The 21,390-nt window shown below is 37.4% G+C and overlaps 1 long non-coding RNA gene across 3 annotated transcripts; it reads left to right on the top strand.

Moving 5' to 3' along the window:
- The first annotated feature begins 3,714 nt into the window (after positions 1 to 3,714).
- Positions 3,715 to 19,677, top strand: LOC142630457 (uncharacterized). 3 transcript variants are annotated; one of them, XR_012843320.1, is made up of 8 exons: positions 3,718 to 3,919; positions 4,187 to 4,242; positions 4,896 to 4,964; positions 5,077 to 5,157; positions 5,245 to 5,292; positions 6,399 to 6,499; positions 8,197 to 8,334; positions 18,876 to 19,677. It is a non-coding gene; the product is annotated as an uncharacterized LOC142630457 (long non-coding RNA). The 3 variants fall into 3 exon arrangements; XR_012843319.1 differs by lacking the exon at positions 4,896 to 4,964 and having other exon boundaries at positions 3,715 to 3,919; positions 5,043 to 5,157; XR_012843321.1 differs by lacking the exon at positions 4,896 to 4,964 and having other exon boundaries at positions 3,721 to 3,919.
- The last annotated feature ends 1,713 nt before the right edge of the window (positions 19,678 to 21,390 follow it).

A 21,390-nucleotide genomic window follows, 5' to 3' on the forward strand; every position in this document is an offset into this window, starting at 1 on the left:
AATCCACTACGAAAAATGCCTCGGTGTCCCAACTTCCTACCAATCTCCCTCCTCCACCTCCTCCTCCAAGCCCTCTTCTCCCCGACCCCACCCTCAAGAAGAAAAGAACGATTGAGGTTGAAGAAGAGGAACTGGCCCAGAAGAAGGAACAGAAACAACAAAAAGCAGGAAAGGGCCAAACTCGAGCCTCCTCCGTGGAGAGTAGAGATAGCCGTGAATTGGCCGAGGTGCGCCGTACCCCGGCCCACTAGGCACCCTCGCTAGAGTTGGACGGAACTCCTATTCCTAACACTTTTCTATAAGGGAATTCCAAAAAAGGCATGCTCACCACTTAGCTGAATCCCTGGAAAAGCCCCTCCTCTTGCCAAGGGACATGGAAGCCTTGGAGAACATGAATCAACCACAACTTTTCCTTTCCCTAAAAAGGGATTTGGCTTTGGTATGTACCATTCAACTAGTTTTGCTTTGTTACTTAACTATTCTCTTCATATAAACTGTTTCGTACGCACTTTTCTATTACTCGCATCACAATGCATTTGTTCAACACTTCTTCTCAGGCTATCCAGGAGGTTTTTGTGGCTGGAAAATGGGTAGAAGATGCTCGGAGCAAGACTAATGCCGAGATCAAGGTCAAGGTAGAAACTGAAAAAGCCCTGGGCCAAGCTGAGTATGAAAAGAAGAAGCTTGTTGATAAGCTGGTGAAAGAGGAGCAACTAAGGAAGAGCGCTAAGGCTAGTCTTAACACAGCCGAGGAGCAACGCAAGTAGCTTCGAAGCAAAAGAGAGGTACTTGCCACTGCCTAACAAGAGATTGAACGCTTGAAGGGTGAATTAGAGCATGCTAAAGAAACAGCTCGTACCATCAAGGAAACTGTTGATGCTGCATTACTTGCTTCCTTCAACAAGGGGGTTGAAGAAACAGAAACTCGACTAGTTGAAGAATTTGCTGAAGTATGCAGGAAATACTATCAACAGGTATGGACAGAAGTCCTTAATGTTACTGGGGTCCCTACTACTTCCAAGCGGAGAAAAACTGAAAACATGTGGATTCCCCCAGACATTCGCGTGATTGAAGCTTTACCTCTTCCAATTGCCTCCGAGTCAGCGCCTTCTATGCAAACCTCAGTTGTCCAAGACTCACTTCCACCCCTTAAAGCGTCCCCAGGCCCTGATCAGGCTGCAGCCTAGGATGAGGAGGCTAACAAGGATCTGAACAAGAAGATTGACCAGGTTGACCTTTCACTTTGGGTGAAAGACAAAGGAAAACAAGTCATGACCTCGTCCGAGGTGAAGCCCTCCAACGTTCCCCTTGTTATCAGGGAAGTGACTCCTTAATCCAAAGAAACTGGCCGAAAAGGGGCGGAGAACAAAGCAAATGAAGTTGAGACCAAGTCCCAAGAAAACCCTCCAGTGAAGGCTAAGACATAAGTAACTTGGAACCCTCTCTCTCTCGACCTTTTTTTTAAATTCCAGATAGCACTTCTTCATTTCTAGTTTTTTATTTTCAATGTAATCAAGTACATTTTTAATGACAAGTTTAAGATTTTGATTTTTACTTCTTACAAATTTCACTCATTGGGAACATTTAACACTTGCACTCAGTACAACTAATGTTCATATTATGAATGACTTAGCGCACAAATGAACAGGGTAGGCCTCATATATGCATTAAATAACAACAACAATCTAACATAGAGATAGTTTCACTTTATGGACTTATGCCTTGAATCAATAATTTGTACGTTGGAATTATGTTATGCAACAACAAATAATTAAGTACATAAAAGAGTACATGAACTTAACATAGCCAAAATTTTGAAACTAGACTTCACGTGAAACTTAGGCATAAAGTAACTCATAAACCTTATCTAAGCATATGGTCCGAGAGCGAAATATAGCCAAAATTCTACTTGTTCCTTAGAAAGTTGAGTGTTAAATTTCCCAAAATAAATGATCTGAGGACCAGACGTAACTAAGGTTCTTTCTTTAATACTTAATAAAGATATCAATTTCTACAAGGTAAGTGGTCCGAGGAGCCAAGCATGACCAAGTTTCTGTTTGATACTTATCAAAAATGAACTGAAATGTTAATTTCCCCAAAGTAGATGATCTGAGGACCAGACGTAACTAAGGTTCTGTTTAACATTTAATAAAGATATAATTTCTACAAGGTACGTCACCCAAGGAGCCAAGCATGACCAAGTTTTTGTTTGATACTTATTAAAAATGAACTGAAATGTTAATTTTCTCAAAGTAGATGATCCAAGGCCAGATGTAACTAAGGTTCTGTTTAACATTTAATAAAGATATCAATTTCTACAAGGTACATGGTCCGAGGAGCTAAGCATGACCAAGTTTCTGTTTGATACTTATTAAAAATGAACTGAAATGTTAATTTTCCCAAAGTAGATGATCCGAGGACCAGACGTAACTAAGGTTCTGTTTAACATTTAATAAATATATCAATTTTTACAAGGTACGTGGTCCAAGGAGCCAGGCATGACCAAGTTTCTGTTTGATATTTATTAAAAATGAACTAAAAATCAACGCAACACTACATTAACAGAAATATGATGGCAAAAGTGACTTTCATTAATAATAATACCTTCGTAGGTTATTTACATTCCGGGGACGTTGTACAGCTTTTTCATCTAAGTCTGCAAGATAATATGCCCCTATACTAGCTATTGACGTAATACGATAAGGTTCCTCCTAATTAGGTCCCAACTTTCCCCATGCTGGGTTCTTGGCTGTACCCATAACTTTTCTTAATACCAAATCACCAGGGGCTAATGGCCTTAACTTCACATGAGAATCATATCCTTATTTAAGTTTTTGCTGATAATAAGCTAACTGAACCATAGCATTCTCTCGTCGTTCCTCAACTAGGTTTAAGCTTTTTTCCAGTAAGCTGTCATTACTGCTAGGGATAAAGGAGCTTGTTCTTAGCTCGGAAACCCAGTTTCCAAAGGGATTACAACCTCACCTCCGTAAATCATAAAGAAAGGCGTCTCTCCAGTGGATCTTCATGGCGTAGTTCGATACATCCACAAAACATGTGGCAATTCTTCTACCCACCTCCCTTTAGCATCATCTAGCCTTCTATTGAGTCCAATGATTATAACTTTGTTTACGGCCTCGGCTTGCCCATTCCCTTGCGGATAAGCTGAAGTGGAATACCTATTCATGATACCCAAATCACCACAATACCTTTTAAAGACTTTACTATCAACACTACAAAACACGCAGGTCTTAGGCCGCGTTTTTTTAAGCCGCGTTTGCAAAAACGCGGCTATAGACAGGCTAAAGCCACGTTTTTAAAAAACGCGGCCTAAAGAAAACAACTAAAGTCGCGTTCTAAACATGCGGCCATAGAACGCGTCTAAAGCTGCATTTTCTTGAGCTACAGCCGCGTTTTTGGAGGTGGAGCTATTGCCGCGTTTAAAACACGCGGCTATAGGACCTGCGTAATTCTTTTTTTTTTTTTTTTAATCTTATCTTAGGTCGCGTTTAAAAAAATGCGGCTCTAGCTTGCCTAAAGCCGCATTTTACAGACGCGGCTTTAAATTTTGTCTGTAGCCGCGTGTATAAAACGCGGCTTTAGTTTAGAAAGTGGCCACGTTTATTAAACGCGGCTTCAAATAGCCCCTATAGCCGCAGGTTAAAAACGCAGCTTTAGGAGTTATATAAATACTAAACTAAAAACCTTTTCAACCCTAGCCTCTCCCATCGCACATAGCCTCCATCTCTCAAGCCCGATCTCAACCCTCACCCTCTATCAGAACAGATCTTCCTTCACTTCCCTCATCTTTTCCACCTCCGCCGACCTCCACCAGATCCCTCCCTCTGGCACTCTCGTCACCACTCTCTTCCAAACCACCTGCGTCATTTCTATCCCTTTGCAATCATCAAACTCCACCGTGAGTCTCTCTCTCTCAGTATATTTGGTTTCATTTTGTGTGTGTGTGTGTTTTTGGCTTTTTAGTTTATCATCTTTGCATTTGGGGAAGTGGGTATTTCAAAAGTCAATGCTTTTTTTTTTAATTTTTGGTTTTGTTTGAGAGATTGGGGTGCGTGGGTTTCTGGAATATCTTGTTTGCATTTGCATTATTGCGACTGATTGTAAAATTAAATTTATGCTCTAAAATTTTAGCTTAGTTGTTTACAACCTCAATTTTTTAATGCAGCACTTGAGGCCAGAGGCAATTTTCTTCCAATTCCATCTAAGCGTGCTTTTGATCAGGTTTATCCCACTCTCACCTTGCTTTTGTTTTTATAAAATTACATTGGGGTATACTCTACTTTGGTTCCTTGGTAGTGACATATGACAAATCAGGAAAATGTGTCTATATACGCTTGTGTTGGGCTTCAGAATAAGAAAATCTATGATCCTGGGGTTTGTTAAATTGAGGGAAGGGATTTATGGTTTGTAGATCGAATTAGGTTTGAAAAGTTTGAATTTTGGCAGATGAAACAGAGGATGATAAGTTATAGAAATTTTGGGCAGCAGCAAAATTAGGTCCTTTATGGTTTATTTGATGGGTTATTTTGGTGGCTAAGAGATAGAAAAAAAAATGGTGTCTCGAGGTTTTGATAGGTAAGGAAAAGGTTTAAATCTGGAGTTGTAAAAGAGGTAGAAAAGAGAGAATTTTGTTGCTGTTTAAGGGCTATTGAAAGTGATGTGAACAGTGATAGTGAAGAGGGAGAAAGAACAAAACACTCTAGTCACTTTTCCTTCAATAAAAAATTTTGAATTCTTTGAGTACATTGAGCACAAATATGTAAAAACTATTTTTATTTATTTTTTAGTTATTATTAACCAGTAGTATTAGGACTTTTGATTTGACTAGTAAATAAAGACCTAAGAAATGCTTACTCTTAGGTGTCATTTTGTAGAGTGTGGAACTGACAAGTGAAGCTATGGAGTTTCTGACTAGAGTCTTTCGATTGTTTGACACTGACAATGTATGCCATAACAATATGCTGGCAGTTTTTAGTTCAATTCTATATCGTATCATATTAACCATTTTATTGCTGTTACAGGGGCTGGCTGCTTGTTTGTCAATATTTTTTTCAGATGTTGGAGGTGGTGTTCTTGGCTGTAGAGGATTTCATTCAAGTTTTAGAACCTCCCAGGGTGGATTATCTCTGAATATTGGTAAGATCATTTACACTTATATCTTGTTGCACCATGTTTTCCTAGTTGTATTAGGTGATTGGAAGCTACCCCATCTATTTCTTTCAGTTCAGGCAGTGGTGAGAGTTGTGTTGGTTCTGTGGTGAGACTTGAGAGGTATTATTCAATATTCATTATCATTAATGCACTTAATGAATTTTATGTGGTTTAGTTTTCAGTTGTGTTTATGACCAGCCTTCATTGACAAGATCACATAATTGTAGTGCATAATTAGTTGTTTTCCCATCCATCTAATTGTTTAATTTTTAAACTCAACCCATCCTGTGACATAGGAACTGACTGGGTAGGGCACATTGCACCATGTATTATATATGGTATATACCTTGACAACTAAACCAAAGAGAAAATGAAATTGATTAGGGCAGGGTAATATTGGAGCTCTATCCACAAAGATGCTCTTGAAAATCACTCCCAAAGATGAATCTTGGGGAAATACTATACAGTATATTTAAAGCAAGCACAGCGTTTGACCTCATATTATAATATTTAATTAATAAATGTTTATTTAAGGGCAAAAGATTTTTAGAGATATACTTTATTACACTACGTGTATGTACTCGATTACTCCTAAAAAGTACTGTTGTTCCTTACAATTTCATATTCAATTCTACAAAACCATTTTGGCAAGTATCAAATTTCTGTTGAAACTCAAATTTTGAGGTATGTGGGGTCCCAAAAATAATGACTTTGATTTTTTTTTTTTTAATAATTCTAAAAACTCTACATTAGTTGAAATGTTTAATTACACACATCAAAGAAAAGATTTGTGTAATATTCTCATATTGAAATGAACCACTACTGATTTTGCTAAAGTAAATAACATATAACTACATGATATCACTTTCTAATGTGTTTAGGCCTCTTAGGTTGTGCAATGGGGAGAGGAAATGGTCTCTTAAAGAAAGCCTAGTAGTTTCTTCATAAGATTAAATGTGGGCTCTGATGGGCAAGATGGGACTAAATGTGGACCTTTTTATTGTGGATAGTTGGTTGGAGTTTTATTTTTCATAAAATTTTATCAATATGCGTATCATGAATTTGAGGCACTGACATTACATAGTTCTGAAATTTACTTAAGGTTAATACTTTGATTGGTTGCCTAGCCAAAATAAATTCTAAGGTCTCTCTCTTGCTCTCTAAGGTTAATACTACTGTGATTCAAGTTACTTATCAGTCTGGCTGGCACTATGTTGTGATTGCAGAGAAGACGTGAAATTGAAGCAATTTATGGAGCATGGGCAAGGATTGGTCTCACCGTAGGCCTGGTCGTTGAAGGTCAGACTAGAATTTTTTACTGACTCAGGTATACTTGCTTTTCACCGTGTTTGTGCGCATGTATGTGCTCTCTAGCATATTTGTTATATATGTCATTTTGCGTAAAGATGATTTAAGGATATAGAAAATTGAAAAGGAGACACAATGTCTTTGATTCTAGAGACTTCTAAAATTTATTTTTATTTTTATTTTTCTTAAATTCCTTTTCCCCCAAATTATTTAATCATTTTCATTACATTTGATGAATCTGCAGAAAAAAATTTATCTTTTCAATATGAAAATGAAACTTTAAATTGTGATGGATTAGTTTTATTAGTTTGTACCTTTCAAACTAATAACCTGTGAAAGGGTTGACTTGGGAGATTCCCAAAGGATGGTGCCCCACTTTTTTCACTTGGGAGATTCCCACTTTTTGACTTTGGATTTTGATAAGTGTTGCTCAACTTGTTGATCACAGTTGAAGCAGAGGGAATATTATTATATTTGGATGGGTATTATATTGCCCACAAATTGAATGTTTTGGAAGGAAGATCTGGCGGGCCTAACGAGTGGAATTACTGTGATGGATAATAGTGTTCATGTAGGATGATTTGGTGGGCCTTATAAATGAAATCCATACGGAAGCCTGGAGATTGATTTGGCTACTAGCTTTCTTTACACTGTTTTTCAAGCTAGAAGAACACTATGGCAGGAAATGATTTTATTTTATTTTTTTTAGAACCCAATTTACTGTTGCTTGGGTATTTTTGCTTCTTAGGATGCAAAATGATGAAGGATATCATCATTCATTTTCATATTCTGACAGTAAAACTTAGCCAAATGGGTTGAATTTCTGTGAAATGATATATATATATATATATATATATTTTTTTTTTTTGGTGTGGATATGTAATCAATAAAGAAAAAGAACCAAAGTGGGCATAGCACAAGTATATGGTTCAATGAAAAAAGAGACCCCCTTAGGCCTTTTCAGTCCTTTCAATTCAATTATTAACACCAAACATTGGAGTTGTTTACAGGTACCATATGACCTTCATGTTTAATTTATTCAATTTGTATATATAATGTTATATTACGTCCTTTGTGCCATACTGCCTCAGGAATGATGGGATCATGGATTTTTATCGGGGACTACTTATGACTATAGGTGATGCATTTGTGTTGAATACATTTTTTTTTCTTTTGGCATTTATGTGAAAACAAGCCTTAAAAAGGTTCCTGCCTTAGAGTACTTAATGCTCCTACCTCCATCTTAAAGCCATCACAAAAGAATGCATGCTTTACTACCTTTTAGTTTTAACCCACGGCATTTTATTGATGTAATTTTTTTTTCCATCATTGGGTATATAATTGCTACAACTACTACGTCTTTACTACAGTGGGAATTCCCTACTATTTTGATATATATATATATATATATATATATATATATATATTTCCCTTTGTCGTTTTCTGTGTAAAATTGATTAATCGAATCATATTTTGATTTTTCCTTTGTATATTAATGTGTAAAACTGATGAGATAGATATTGTTTTGAATGAATACCATATGCATCTTTAAAGAGGTAACTTGATAGGTTATATGACGGTTTTAGAAAAGAAATGAGTTTTTCTAAAGTTTATGAAGGTGATTTAAGGATATGTATGACAGAGCTGTGATTTAAGGTGAGTTAGCTAATATGGTTGCACATGCTGACAATAATTTTATTGTTGGTTGTGTTGAAGGTACTTAAGCAGCTTAATTTGCCTCCTAATACTCCAATTTTGCTTGAAAAAGGAGATATTGATAGGGTAAGCCGACCTTGGGAGATCCTACCTACTGGTCACAAAATTGGGACACCAGAGCCATTGTTTAAGGAATTGGTATAACGCTCCTACTTCTATGATTTGTTTTGTGAATTGTGATGGAGATTTTTTTGTTTCATTAGTAAAATATGCTCAAGGCTTAAAACAAGATGTTGGAAGATAATTTCCTTTAAAGGAAAGTTAGTGTCATTTCATTTGTACATATTCATTGTTTCCCTTGGATCATTTTGGGGCTATAGACAAATTCAAAAAAGTATTTAGGGGTTATAGCTGCGTTTAAAACGCGGCTATAGTTGTGGGCTAAAGCCGCGTTTTTAGTGATAGGTTGAAGCCGCGTTTTTGAAACGCGGCTTTAGCTCATAACTATGGCCGCGGTTTTAAAACGCGGCTAGAGTATGTCCTATAGCCACGTTTGTAAAAACGTGGCCATTGGTCCTGGCTATAGCTGCGTTTTAAAAAATGTGGCCATAGACCCCTCAAGCCTATAGTTACGTGTTTTAGGCCACGGTTATAAACGTGGCCTAAAAAAACGCGGCTATAGACCAAATCGTCCTATAGCCACGTTTTTCTGAGCTATAGCCACGTTTTAAAAATGCGGCTATAGAACCTTTTTTTTGTAGTGCAAACTGCAGGCCATTATTTGAAATAAGAGTATGAAGGATTCCAAACCTAGTAACAATATTTTTCCAGAAAAACTTTTTTGCATCCATATCCCTGATGTTCGACAATGGTTCAGCTTCAACCCACTTAGTGAAGTAATCTGTTCCGACAGGCAACCATCTTCTATTCCCTGCTGCCTTTAGGAAAGGTCCTACAATGTCCAAGCCCCATTGAGCAAAAGGCCAAGGACTAGACAGAGGATTAAGAACACCCCCTAGTTGATGAATGTTGGGAGCATACCTCTGACACTTGTCGCACTTTCTTGCATAATCCTGTGCTACTCTCTGCATATTAGGCCACCAATATTCCTAGGTAATAGCTCTATGTGCCAAAGACCTTCCTCTTGTGTGACTTCCACAGATCCCTTCATACAATTCCTCCAAAAGTAATTCCGTTGCTTCAGGATGCACACACAGCAAATATAGTCTTGAAAATGAGCGTTTGTATAACTTTTGATCATCGGATAACCAAAACCGAGGTGTTTTCCTACGTATTTTGTCCGCTTCAGATTTCTCCTCGGGTAGAACATCATCCCTAAGGAAGGACACTATATGGTCCATCCAACTAGGTCCTTCCCTTATTTGATGAACTTGAATGGTGCCAACACTCATTCCACTGGGTTTGAACAAGTCTTCAACAAGGATAACCCAAGGTAGAATTTATGCTGAGGACGTTGCAAGGGTAGCCAGGGAATCAGCATGGGTATTCATACTCCTTGACACATGCAACAAGGTAAAAGATTCAAATTTTGATTGTAAATACCTGGCTCGGGTCAGATATTCTTGCATTCTTGGATCTCTAGCCTCCAATGTCCCTTCTACTTGGCCCACAACTAATTGCAAATCCGAGAACATTTGCACTAATTTTCCCCCCATTAACCATATCCATTCTGACCAATAAAGCCTCATATTCCGCCTCATTGTTGGTGGCCGAGAATCCCAATCTCAAGGATTTCTCAAACGTAAGCCCCTAAGGGGACACTAGAACTAGTTCCATACCAGATCCTCTTTGATTCGCTGCCCCATCAACATATACCTTCCATGTCGCAGGCTCCTTGCACGAGACCATGCCAACTGATTTTTCATCCATGTCCAGCCCTTTAGCATTATCTTCTAATGAAGGTTCAGCAAACTCCGCAACCAAATCAGCAAGCACTTAACCCTTCATGGAGGTGTATGGCATATACTTAATATCAAAAGCCCCCAAGATAGTGCCCCACTTAGCAATCCTACCCGTATAATCAGCACTTCGGAGTACAGATTTAAGAGGAAGTTGAGTTAGAACCACCACTGTATGAGATTGAGATTAATGGGGAAGCTTACGCGTATCGTGTACCACTACTAGGATTGCCTTTTCCAATGGTAGATAACGCACCTCGGCCTAGTGCAAAGACTCACTCACATAATAAACTGGTCTCTGTATAGTATTATCAACCCGTATCAGAACCAAACTAACAGCATGGTCTTCCACAGCAATATATGCAAACAGAACTTCATCAACTTCTGGCCGAGACATAATGGGTGGGCGCGAAAGATATTCCTTAAGCTGTTGAAAAGCTAGTGCACATTCCTCAGTCCATTCAAATCTCTTCCACTTATTCAGTAGCTGGAAGAAAGGCATGTACCTGTCTGCAGACCGTGAAATAAATCGGTTGAGGGCAGTGTCATCACTGTCAACCTTTGAACTTCTTTTAGATTCCGAGGAGGTTGTAAGCTATTAATAGCCTTGACCTGTGTGGGATTGACTTCAATTCCTCTGTATGTTACAATATAACCCAGGAACTTACCAAATCCCACTCCAAAGAAGCACTTGGAAGCATTAAGGCGTAACTTGTACTTCCTTAGCGTTTGAAAAGTATCACTCAAGTCTGATATATGCATAAAAACCATTTTACTCTTCACCACCATGTCATCCACATACATTTCAATTGTTTTTCCCAACTGAGGCTCAAACATCCTGGTCATAATCCTTTGATAGGTAGCCCCTGCATTCTTCAAACCGAAAGGCATCACCTTATAATGATAATTCCTTGTAGGAGTAACGAGGGCCGTTTTCTCCTGATCCTCCAAAGCCAAAGGTATCTGGTGGTAACCCTGAAAAGCATCTAGAAAACTCACCCAAGGATGCCCAACAGTGGCATCCACCAACTGATCTATGCGAGGCATTGGGAATGAATCATTAGGACAAGCCTTGTTCAAATCTGTAAAGTCTACGCAAACTCTCCACTTCCCATTCTTCTTCTTCACTACCACTATGTGAGCCAACCACTCTGGATAAAACACCTCTTTGATAGCGCCAGCCTTTTTGAGCTTAAGTACCTCTTCCTTGACAACCTCAGCATGCTCCTTAGATGAACGCCGAGGTGGTTGTCTCCTCGGCACTACGGACGGATTGACATTCAAGTGATGACAAATGAAACTTGGATCAACCCCGGGGGCTTCATAAGCATTCCACGCAAATACATCCATATTCCTTTTCAAAAACATGACCAGCTCCTCCTTCTCTAGAGGTGGCAGCTGAATTCTCACCTGAAAGAATTTCTCAAGATCATCGTTGATAAGAACCTTTTCCAATTCTTCACACGCATGCTGTTCTACCTCGGCAATCTTAGGTGTAGCCGAGGACATTGATTGCTATGAACCCCCTTCAGCTGAGGCCGATGACTCTTGCCTAGTCTGATGCAGAACTGCAGCCGTTATACATTGTCTAGCCACAGATTGACTCCCAATGATTTCCTCCATCAGTCCCCTAGATGGGAACTTCAACTTGACGTGAAGAGTTGAGGAAACAGCACCTAGAGCATGCAATCAAGGCCTTGCCAAAATGGCCGTGTAGGGAGAATAAGCATCTACCACAATGAAATCTACGTCTACAACCTCCGGACCTAATTACACAAGTAACCGAATTTGCCCTTTCAGAATGATAGCTTTCCCCTCAAAGCTTATGAGTGGCAAATCATAAGCCGTAAGATCCTCGAGCTTTAGGTTGAGCCCCCTAAACAAGTCAGGGTACATAATGTCAGCCCCACTACCCTGGTCAACCATTACCTTCCTCACGTCATAGCCCTCTATCCTAAGCATAAAAACCAAAGCATTGTCATGTGGTTGGATAGTCCTACTCTTGTCTTCTTCCAAGAAACCTAAGATAGGTGGAGTATTCCTCTTAATCCTTTTCGGCTCAGAGTGAGACTCCTCAACAAGAGTCCGTGACACAGACATCACCCTAGTGGGGCGAGAACCAGTCCTTCCCGGAGCAGCAAAAATAACGTTGATCGTACCCAAAAGAGGCCTTAAGGCATTATTACCCTAATTTACCAAGCTTGAATGATCTCCTTGCCCATTGGGCTGATATAAAAATTGCTTCAACCTTCCCTCCTTAACCAACTGCTCCAAATAATTCCACAAGGTCCTACAATTCTCAGTGGTATGACCTCTTTCTTGATGATAATGACAATGAATGTTCTGATTACGCTTCATGGGGTCCCCTACCATTTTGTTGGGCCACTTAAAGTATGGTTCATGATGGATTTTCTCTAATAACTGCTGAACAGGTTCACGAAACACATTATTCACTGCCTAAAGAGGGGCTGGACCAGATTTCCCTGCAAAATCTCTCTTAGGCCATTTGTTATTGTATTTGTCCGACCTGAAATCCCTCATCTCCTAAAGGATAACCTTCACCTTCCCTTTACTTTGCTGTTGATCCTCTTCAACCCGTTTATATTTGTCAATATGATCCATGAGCCGACGTACACTCTGTACAGGCTTCTTGGTCAGAGATTTCCTTAAGCCGTGCTCAGTTGGAAGGCCCACCTTGAAAGTATTAATCGCCACCTCATCAAAATCGCCATCGATTTCATTAAACATCTTCCAATACCTGTTAGAGTATGTTTTCAGGGTCTCCCCTTCCCTCATTGCCATGGATAATAACGAATCTAGAGGCCGAGGAACTCTACTGCAGGTAATGAAACGAGACCTAAATGCCATAGTGAGTTCCATGAAGGAATCAATTGAACCCGCCCTCAGGCCATTAAACTATCTCATAGCAACCGGTCCCAAGCTAGAAGGGAAGACTTTGCACATTAAAGTTTCGTTTTTAAAATGCACCGCCATTCTCTGATTATAATGACTCACATGCTCTATAAGATCCGTTTGGCCATTATAGATAGTGAAATTTGGTTGGGTGAAACGCCGAGAAAGCTTTCCTTTCTCCACCCTGCGCGTGAAAGGTGACTTGAAAATTTGGTGCAACGCCCTACTTATAGCATCATTTCCTAAGCCCCTAAAAGAAGACATCTTTCCCTTATGACCATGAAGATCATCCTCCTCATATGAGAAAGTCTCACTAGAAGGAGTTCTTTACCTGGGCCTATAACTACTACCTTGGGAGTCTTCAGAGGAAGGATCAAAAAACGAGGGTGTTCGTTGTCGTCTTGCATGGTGCAACTTCTTCTTCAGATGGTCAATCTCTTTTTGCATGGCCTTAGTATCGTCCTCGTGAGGGATTCTGCTTCCTCCCCTTGAATGACTCCTAGCAGTGTGCCCTGTGTGCATACTGCCTTCCCGATCTCTTTCCCATTCAAGATGTTGAAAGTGGTCTTCCTGCTGGGACCCCATAGACTCTACATGGTGTGGACCTGAGCCTGCCATCACACTATCCGTCCTTCAACACAAGATTTCTCATAGACGGCGCCAATTATAAGGACACAATTTGCACCCGAACCCAACTGTGTGAAGGGTGCAGGCCCAAAAGGCCTTATACAATGAAATTTGTAGAGTGTGGGCTTGGAACCTAGGTTTTATGGATATTGGATAACAAGTATGGTGGGCTAGATCGCCAATACATGCGCAATAAAATGATTATTTGACAGAAATTCTCCTCGGACGTAAGCCAAGGATGACTTATATTGCTTTTTCTTCCTTTCACAATAGATTATAATTGAAGATGGCGTGTACAATGTTTTTCTCTCTCTTTTTCCCGATCCCCCTTCTTGAATGCCACCATTTTCCTTTTATATTCTCTTCCTTCTTCCCACCATCTTCCACGTATGGACCAAATCACCAATCTAGATACTTGTCCCATCCACCGTCTTCTTGAACCCCTCAAACAATAGTTGTAACACTGCCTACCACTGTTCAGAGGTCATTTCCCCATTAATGCGACCAGAGAGGTAGGTGCAGAGTCTTTAATGCGATGGTAGCAGCTTTCTCTAAGATATTTCTTATTTACTCCTTTTTTATGTATCTTTGCAAAATCTGTCTTCATCCACCATATCTCCTAAAATTTTCTCACAAACATCGTGATGAACAGCAAATTCTCCACGTCGTATAGTCGAGGAGATGCCCCTCCTCGGACCATTCCCACCTAACTTCTGTCGCGATAGTTTGCTTGTGGGCCTTTGAGTCCAGTATCTTTATTATCACCAAACCCTCCTTGGACATGTCAATATCCTCAGATCAAGCCCAAGGCCCAAGAACATATTCTGACCCCTCTGCCCCCACAATTATTATTATTACAAAATTGACAAACTATATTTTAATAAAATACAAGTAATAATTCGACACCTTTGAAATTATTTACAAACTTATATAATTTAATCTCAAATCTATCGTGGGAACTACGACCTAGGAATGCTACGTTAGTGTGTCTTAAAGTGGATACTCAATAAATGATATATTACTCTCTCTAGAGTGATTTAATCTTGGGACAAGACCAATTGGATATTTCATAGACCCAAGTAGGTTGTAATACAAGTTTAATGGCCAAATACCACTCTTTTCCAAACTATGTTGCAAACTACCATTGTTTCGAAAATATTTAGCAATCTACCACTTTTTCAGTACACAAGCTTCATGAAATTGAGTTTCTAACAGTACTCGAATTCTAAGATCTCAAGTTCCTCTTGAGATTGCCAACGTAGCAGTGGCTGAGCTGGAAGTTTGTAAATTAAAAATGCCACCTTGAACTCGATGTCCCTAACATTAAGTTCTGTGTTGACTAAACTCGAGTTTATAAGACTCAGGTACTATGTTATTAACTACACAACACCCGAGCTCAATAAACTCTAATCTGGCTCGTGTACCATGTTATTTTACTACACTGTACTCGAGTTCATAGAACTCGAGTACTATGTAAGTAAATAACTGAGTTTTTAACTCTCGAGTACCATGTTATATGCTGCCCCGTCTACCACTCTCAGTCTCAGTCTCAATCTCCCTCTCACTCTCACTCTCAGTTACAATCTCCCTCTCCCTCTCCCTCTCACTCTTCCTTTCGCTCTCAATCTCACTCCCACCTAATTTCCTCTCACTCTAAATCTCACTCACATTCTCAAACTCAGTCTCACTCAATCTCACTCTTGCTCTCCAGTTCACTCTCACTCTCAATCTCGATGTTGATGATATCGAGTTCTTTAGTTGGTGATGCATCTTTAATTTCGAATTAAAAGGTACATACTCAATCTTTGTTTGACCATTTGGTTAGGATGGATATTACAGTTTGGGGGTTAGGGTTATTTGTGGTGTTTGGATGTTAGATGAGTCACTGTGATCAAAGAGGGAGGAATTTGGGGGTTATGGTTATTGGGTCACTATTATAACCTAGGCTTCCTAGAGCATTCTTTTTTCCTGCTCAAGTGTTTTTTAGGCTTTTCTGCCAAGTGTGGTGCATTTTTTTTTTATGGATGTTGACATAGAGTTCTGACTTGTTAGGGAGATAATCATGCTTGTAGCTAAAAGAAAAAATGGGACAAAAAATGTAGTGAAACTAAGGTAGTGGTAAAAACTAAAAAGAGGTGATTGACTTTGTTTGGTCAATTTGGTATTTCTGATGATCTTGTGGTCTTGTAATATGAAAACGTGGTCTATTATATGCACACTAATGTGAAGATGCCTGACTTCTGTACTCTTGTTGAAGTTATTATGTAGTTTTTATTTTTATAGATTCAATAGGATTTGAAAACTATGGTATTTGCTCCATAATGTTTACTTTTTACTATTAGGCTAAGACACTAATTAGTTTCTTTTTTGTGTAGGAGATGTTTCATAGTGCGCACAATCGCGCTTATAATCATATTTCTTTAACATTAAATTAGAATAAAATTGCTCTAATAAAGTGGAAGTTAACTATGGGAAGAAAATGTTGCAAAATCTAGTTTTGCATCTCATACAAAACACACAGCGGAAGCAGCAATCACATATCTACTTCATTCATGAGAGATAACATGTAACCTTGAATTTTAGAACAAAGAATAGAAAGCGTACCTTGATGCAGTGAAATTCAAAACCAAGACTTGAGAATACCTTAAATCTTCATCTCAATTCCACATGGTGCCCAAGAAGTGTGGTATCTCAATCAGTCTTTATGTATTTCGATTCTCAAAGAAAAATCCTTCTTTTCCTTGTAGAAAAAACTATTTTCTTTCTTTTCATCATAAGTACAGGCTAACTACCTTGATTGTTACTTTATTTAATAACTCTTATTAAATGAAAACTGATTATCTAATTGGGTTAGCCTTTTGGGCCTACTCAATTGGGATTTAGTTAGTGGCTTAAGATGGGACCAAAGGGAACAAATAAGACTCTAGCTCCAATGGGCTTTGGGCTTTTCTGTCAACTCTTGACAAGTCCAAAGTTACCATTAATTATATTTAATACCGCTATATAAATATAATTGCACTCTAGGCCTTATTAATAAATTATATCCCAAAACTCTAATGATATCATTTAACCCCTCCATAAAATATCCATAGTGAACAAAGTCATAATAAACTGTCACTTTGTAAACAACTATTTTATCCTTGAGTACCCGATTTAATCTTTTAGTTATTCACATTTATTGAAATCCAATTTCTCCAATTTCAATAAATATAAGCTTTAGTAACTTCTTACTAAAGTGGGGGCCCTGAATAACTAATTCCCATTAAACTTATCTCAAGGGAATATTTCGTGTTTCTATAAAAAGAGATTATGAATTCCATCTTGAGAATATGTGTTCCCTCAACACTATGGGTGGTTACTCAACATACTGAGGTTTTGATCGTGAATATTAGATCTCATTCCTGATATAACAAAGTAACCTACATTTTATGATCGGGTTCACTACCCTCTCAGGATTGAGAGTCTATGAAATTAGAAGTCGTGAGATTAATTATTCAAGTGACAGTTATTGATTGAATAATTAATCTCACAGCGGTCCTGTTTAATATGTCTTAATTTTTAAGACACATCAACTAGAAGTCTCCACTTCCATGATCAAGACAAATCATCTTAGTTGATGTGTTATAGTCTTTGCAGATGAAACGCTCAATTTCATCACCAACTACGAACTACGTTTTGAGTTTACAAGGAATTTGTGATTTACATCTTCTGTAACTAAATCACATACAATGCATCTCATAGACTATGATAATGTCTCATTAGTTCATTTATAAATAGTTTTATATAATTAAACAATTTAATTATGTATGACATGTCAATAAATTGGATTTTAGGGCAGAAACCCTAACAGAAAATATATGAACATTACAGATTCCACAGGACCAATACTAAGTAAGTCAGTTATTAGAATGAATTACGGTTTAAAGTAATTAATGCTTTCCTAAAATTTGATATAGAATAGAACAAAATTTTACATTAGAGCAATCACATTCAAGAATGCTATCCCATTCCATTTTACCATTCCAAAAAACTACTTTATCAATTATACCATATCATTTTACAGTACACCCAACATACCAAAACTCTATTATTTTTTCATTTTATTGAAATATTAGTTTTTAATCTTTCTTTATTATTTCTTTCCAACAGTCACTTTTTTTTCAAATTTAGCACGATTCCAACAGTCACATTTTCCTTGGCATTCTATTAAAATATTATTTTTTTAATCTTTCCAACAGTGATTTTGATTCCAACGGTCACATTTCTTTCCTTGGCCTTTATCATTTCTTTCCAACAATCTTTTTTTTTTTTCAAATTCAACAACTATTCGAAACAACATGCCAATTTGTTTTTTTTTTTTTTTGAGAAAGAACCTACCAAATACCAATGTACTCAAACTTGCCAACTTTAAATATCCACTTACATATATATTTCATCAAACTTACCAAATATCAATGTAAAATCCACATACATATTTATAGATGCATCCTACCAAATATCAATGTATTCAACCTGCCAACTTTAATGATCCACACACACACACACACACACACACACATATATAACCTGCCAATTTGTTTTTTTTTTTTTTTTTTTGAGAAATAACCTGTCAAATATCAATTTACTCAAACTTGCTAATTTTAAAAATCCACATACATATATATATATATATATATATATATATATATATATATACATATTATCAAATTACAATAAAACACCATATGCATAACTCACACATTTAAGTTCCTACAACTCCCCTTGTAATTGCCCTAAATTCTCAATGAGGTCTGTTGGAGTTGAGAATGAATTTTATGGTCTCAAATACATTGATGGGTTTCAATGAACTCCATAAATTCATTTGTGTGCTCCCATGACAGTTGTATAGTAGGATTGTCATCCATTTGCTCATAATCTAATTCTACCACTTCATTTACATTTCGCTCATCCTCAACGATCATGTTATGAAGAATTACACACGCTTTCATGATGTCTTAGAGCATTTCACTATATAAAAATCTTGTAGGTCCACGCACAATTTCAAATCTTGCTTGAAGCACTCCAAATGTACACTCTACATCCTTCCTATTCACCTCTTGGGCTTTTACAAATAATTGTTTTTTTTTTTTTTGTCCTCGTGGAGATGGAATTGTTTTAATAGTATCCCATTATATACTCATGGCCATTGATTGAGTGATTAATTGCAGGAGCACATCCTTGTTCGAGCTTAGAAAATATAGGAGATCATTCTAATACATAAATGTCATTATTTTGACCCAGGTAACCCAAAAAATGCATGCCATATCCAAAGATCAAATGATGTCACTGCTTCCAAAACAATGGTTGGCTCACGAATGTAACCAGAGTACTAACCTTTTCATGCAACCAAATAATTTTTCCATTTCCAATGCATGCAATCAATGCTCCCTAGCATCCTTGGAAATTCACGTCTTTCCCCATTGGCTAAAAGTCTAGCAATGTCTTCATTTTTTGGGGACCTCAAGTATTCATTGGAGAAAATATCAACCATCATTTTAACAAATTTTTTCAAACTTTTTATTGCAGTGGATTTTCCAATCTGCACATACTCATCCATAAAATCAGCTGTAACTCCATACGCAAGCATCCTAAGTGCAACTATTATCTTTTGAAGAGAAGATAAACCGAGTCTTTGGGTATTATCTCGTTTTTGGATAAAGTAAGGTTCATAAGTTTCTACCTTAGATTGAATACGGAGAAAAAGAGACCGACTCATCCGAAATCTCCTCCGAAATAAATTAGGAGGATATACTAGTGTGTCGGCAAAGTAGTCGAGATAAAGTCTTTTATGGCCTGCCAAACGATCACGTTCGATATACCGACGACGTTTACGTGGTGACATTGAACCCTTAAGAACTCGCCTCATTATATCATCCTTATTTGAGTCGTCAAAAAGCAATTTGAGAAAAAAAGAGCGACCCATATATTAGGATTAATGCCCTTAAATCCTATTGTATGATGCTATGTATAATATTAAGTATGACATTATGTATGACTTAATATTGTCATTAATAAAGTTGTTTCATTATTATCTAAAAAAAAAGGTAACATGAATATTGAGACATTATCATATAGTCCATGAGATGCACAGTATGTGATTTATGATAAAAGTCACAGAAGATATAAATCACAAGTTCTTTGTAAACTTAAAATTATAGTTCGTAGTTGGTGATGAAATTGGGCATTTCATCTATGAAGACTATAACATATCAACTAAGATGATTTGTCTTGATCATGGCAGTGGAAACTTCTAGTTAGTATGTTGATATATTTTAAGAGTTAAGACATATTGAACTAGACCGCTGTGAGATTTATTATTCTCTTAACTACCGTCAAATGGATAATAAACTCACGACTTCTATTTACATTAACTCTTAATCCTGAGAGCATAATGGACCTGATCATGAAGTGTAAGTTGTTTTAATATATCAGGAGTGAGGTCTAAAGTCATGATCAAAACCTCAGTATGTTGAGTAGCCACATTTGGTGTTGATGGAACATATATTCTCAAGATAGAATTTATAGTCTCTTAACGGAAATACAAAATATTCCTTTGAGATAAGTTTAATGGGTTTGATTATTCAGACTATTAGGCCTAACCACTTTAATAAGGAGTTACTAAAGTATATATTTATAAAATCTAATTTCATAAATATATGATGAATGACATAAATGATTAAATCGGGTACTCAAGGAATTAAGATGTAGTAATCTACAAAGTGGCAGTCTATATTCATGACTTTGTATTACTACAAATATTTTATGAAGGGGTTGCATATACAATAAAGTCTTGGGATATAATTTATAAATAAGGCCTAGAGTGCAATTATATTTATATAGTGGTATTAAATATAGTTAATAGTAACTTTGGACTTGTTAAAAGTTGACAGAAAAGCCCAAGGCTCATTGGAGCTAGTGTTTTATTGGTCCATTTTGGTCTCACTTCAAGCCACACACTTAAGTCCAATTGGAAAGGCCCAAAAGGCCAACCCAATTAGATAATTAGTTAGATACAAAGGGAGAAACATACATAATTTCGTTGAAATGAGACACTATTGTGAAATGGTGTATATGTGAGTGTAAGCCACTCTCTCTAATTCACCCTTGGAAAACTGATTGAGAGACCACACTTCTTGGGCGTTCGTGGAATTGGAGTGAAGATTAAAAGAATTTTCAAGTGCTTCTGATCTTTGTTTTTTTTAAATTCACCGCACCAAGGTACATTCTCTTGTTCTTATATTCTAAAACTTACATAGTACATGTTATCAATTGCGAATGAAGTAGATCCGTTATTTTTCCGCTGCGTATGTTTTGTATACGATACAAACATGTATTTTTCCAACACCATAGAGACAACCTTGAAGACATTAGTATTAGAAAATTATCACTATTATTGAAACAGACATAAAACAGCCCCAAAACAGAGGTGACAAATTTTGCCACTCAAACAGACATAAAACAGCCACATAAGCAGCAGTAAACAGCCACATAAGCAGCAGTAAACAGCCACATAAACAGCTACCAGACTTCAGAAGCATATAACTAAAAACAGACTTCAGGCAGCCAAAGAAACACCCTTACAACAGAACTAAACAGACTTAAAACAAAGGACTTCCTACACCCAAAATTATATGTAATAAAATGCTTGGTATGTATTATGTATCATATGAGCATGATAAATATTTGTACTTCCTATGTGTCATCAAACACCCTAAAAAATCCAAGAGAACTCTAACCAATAACCATGATAACCATT

Source organism: Castanea sativa, chromosome 4 (genome assembly GCF_040712315.1).
Source record: "Castanea sativa cultivar Marrone di Chiusa Pesio chromosome 4, ASM4071231v1".
In the NCBI taxonomy this organism is placed as follows: domain Eukaryota; kingdom Viridiplantae; phylum Streptophyta; class Magnoliopsida; order Fagales; family Fagaceae; genus Castanea; species Castanea sativa.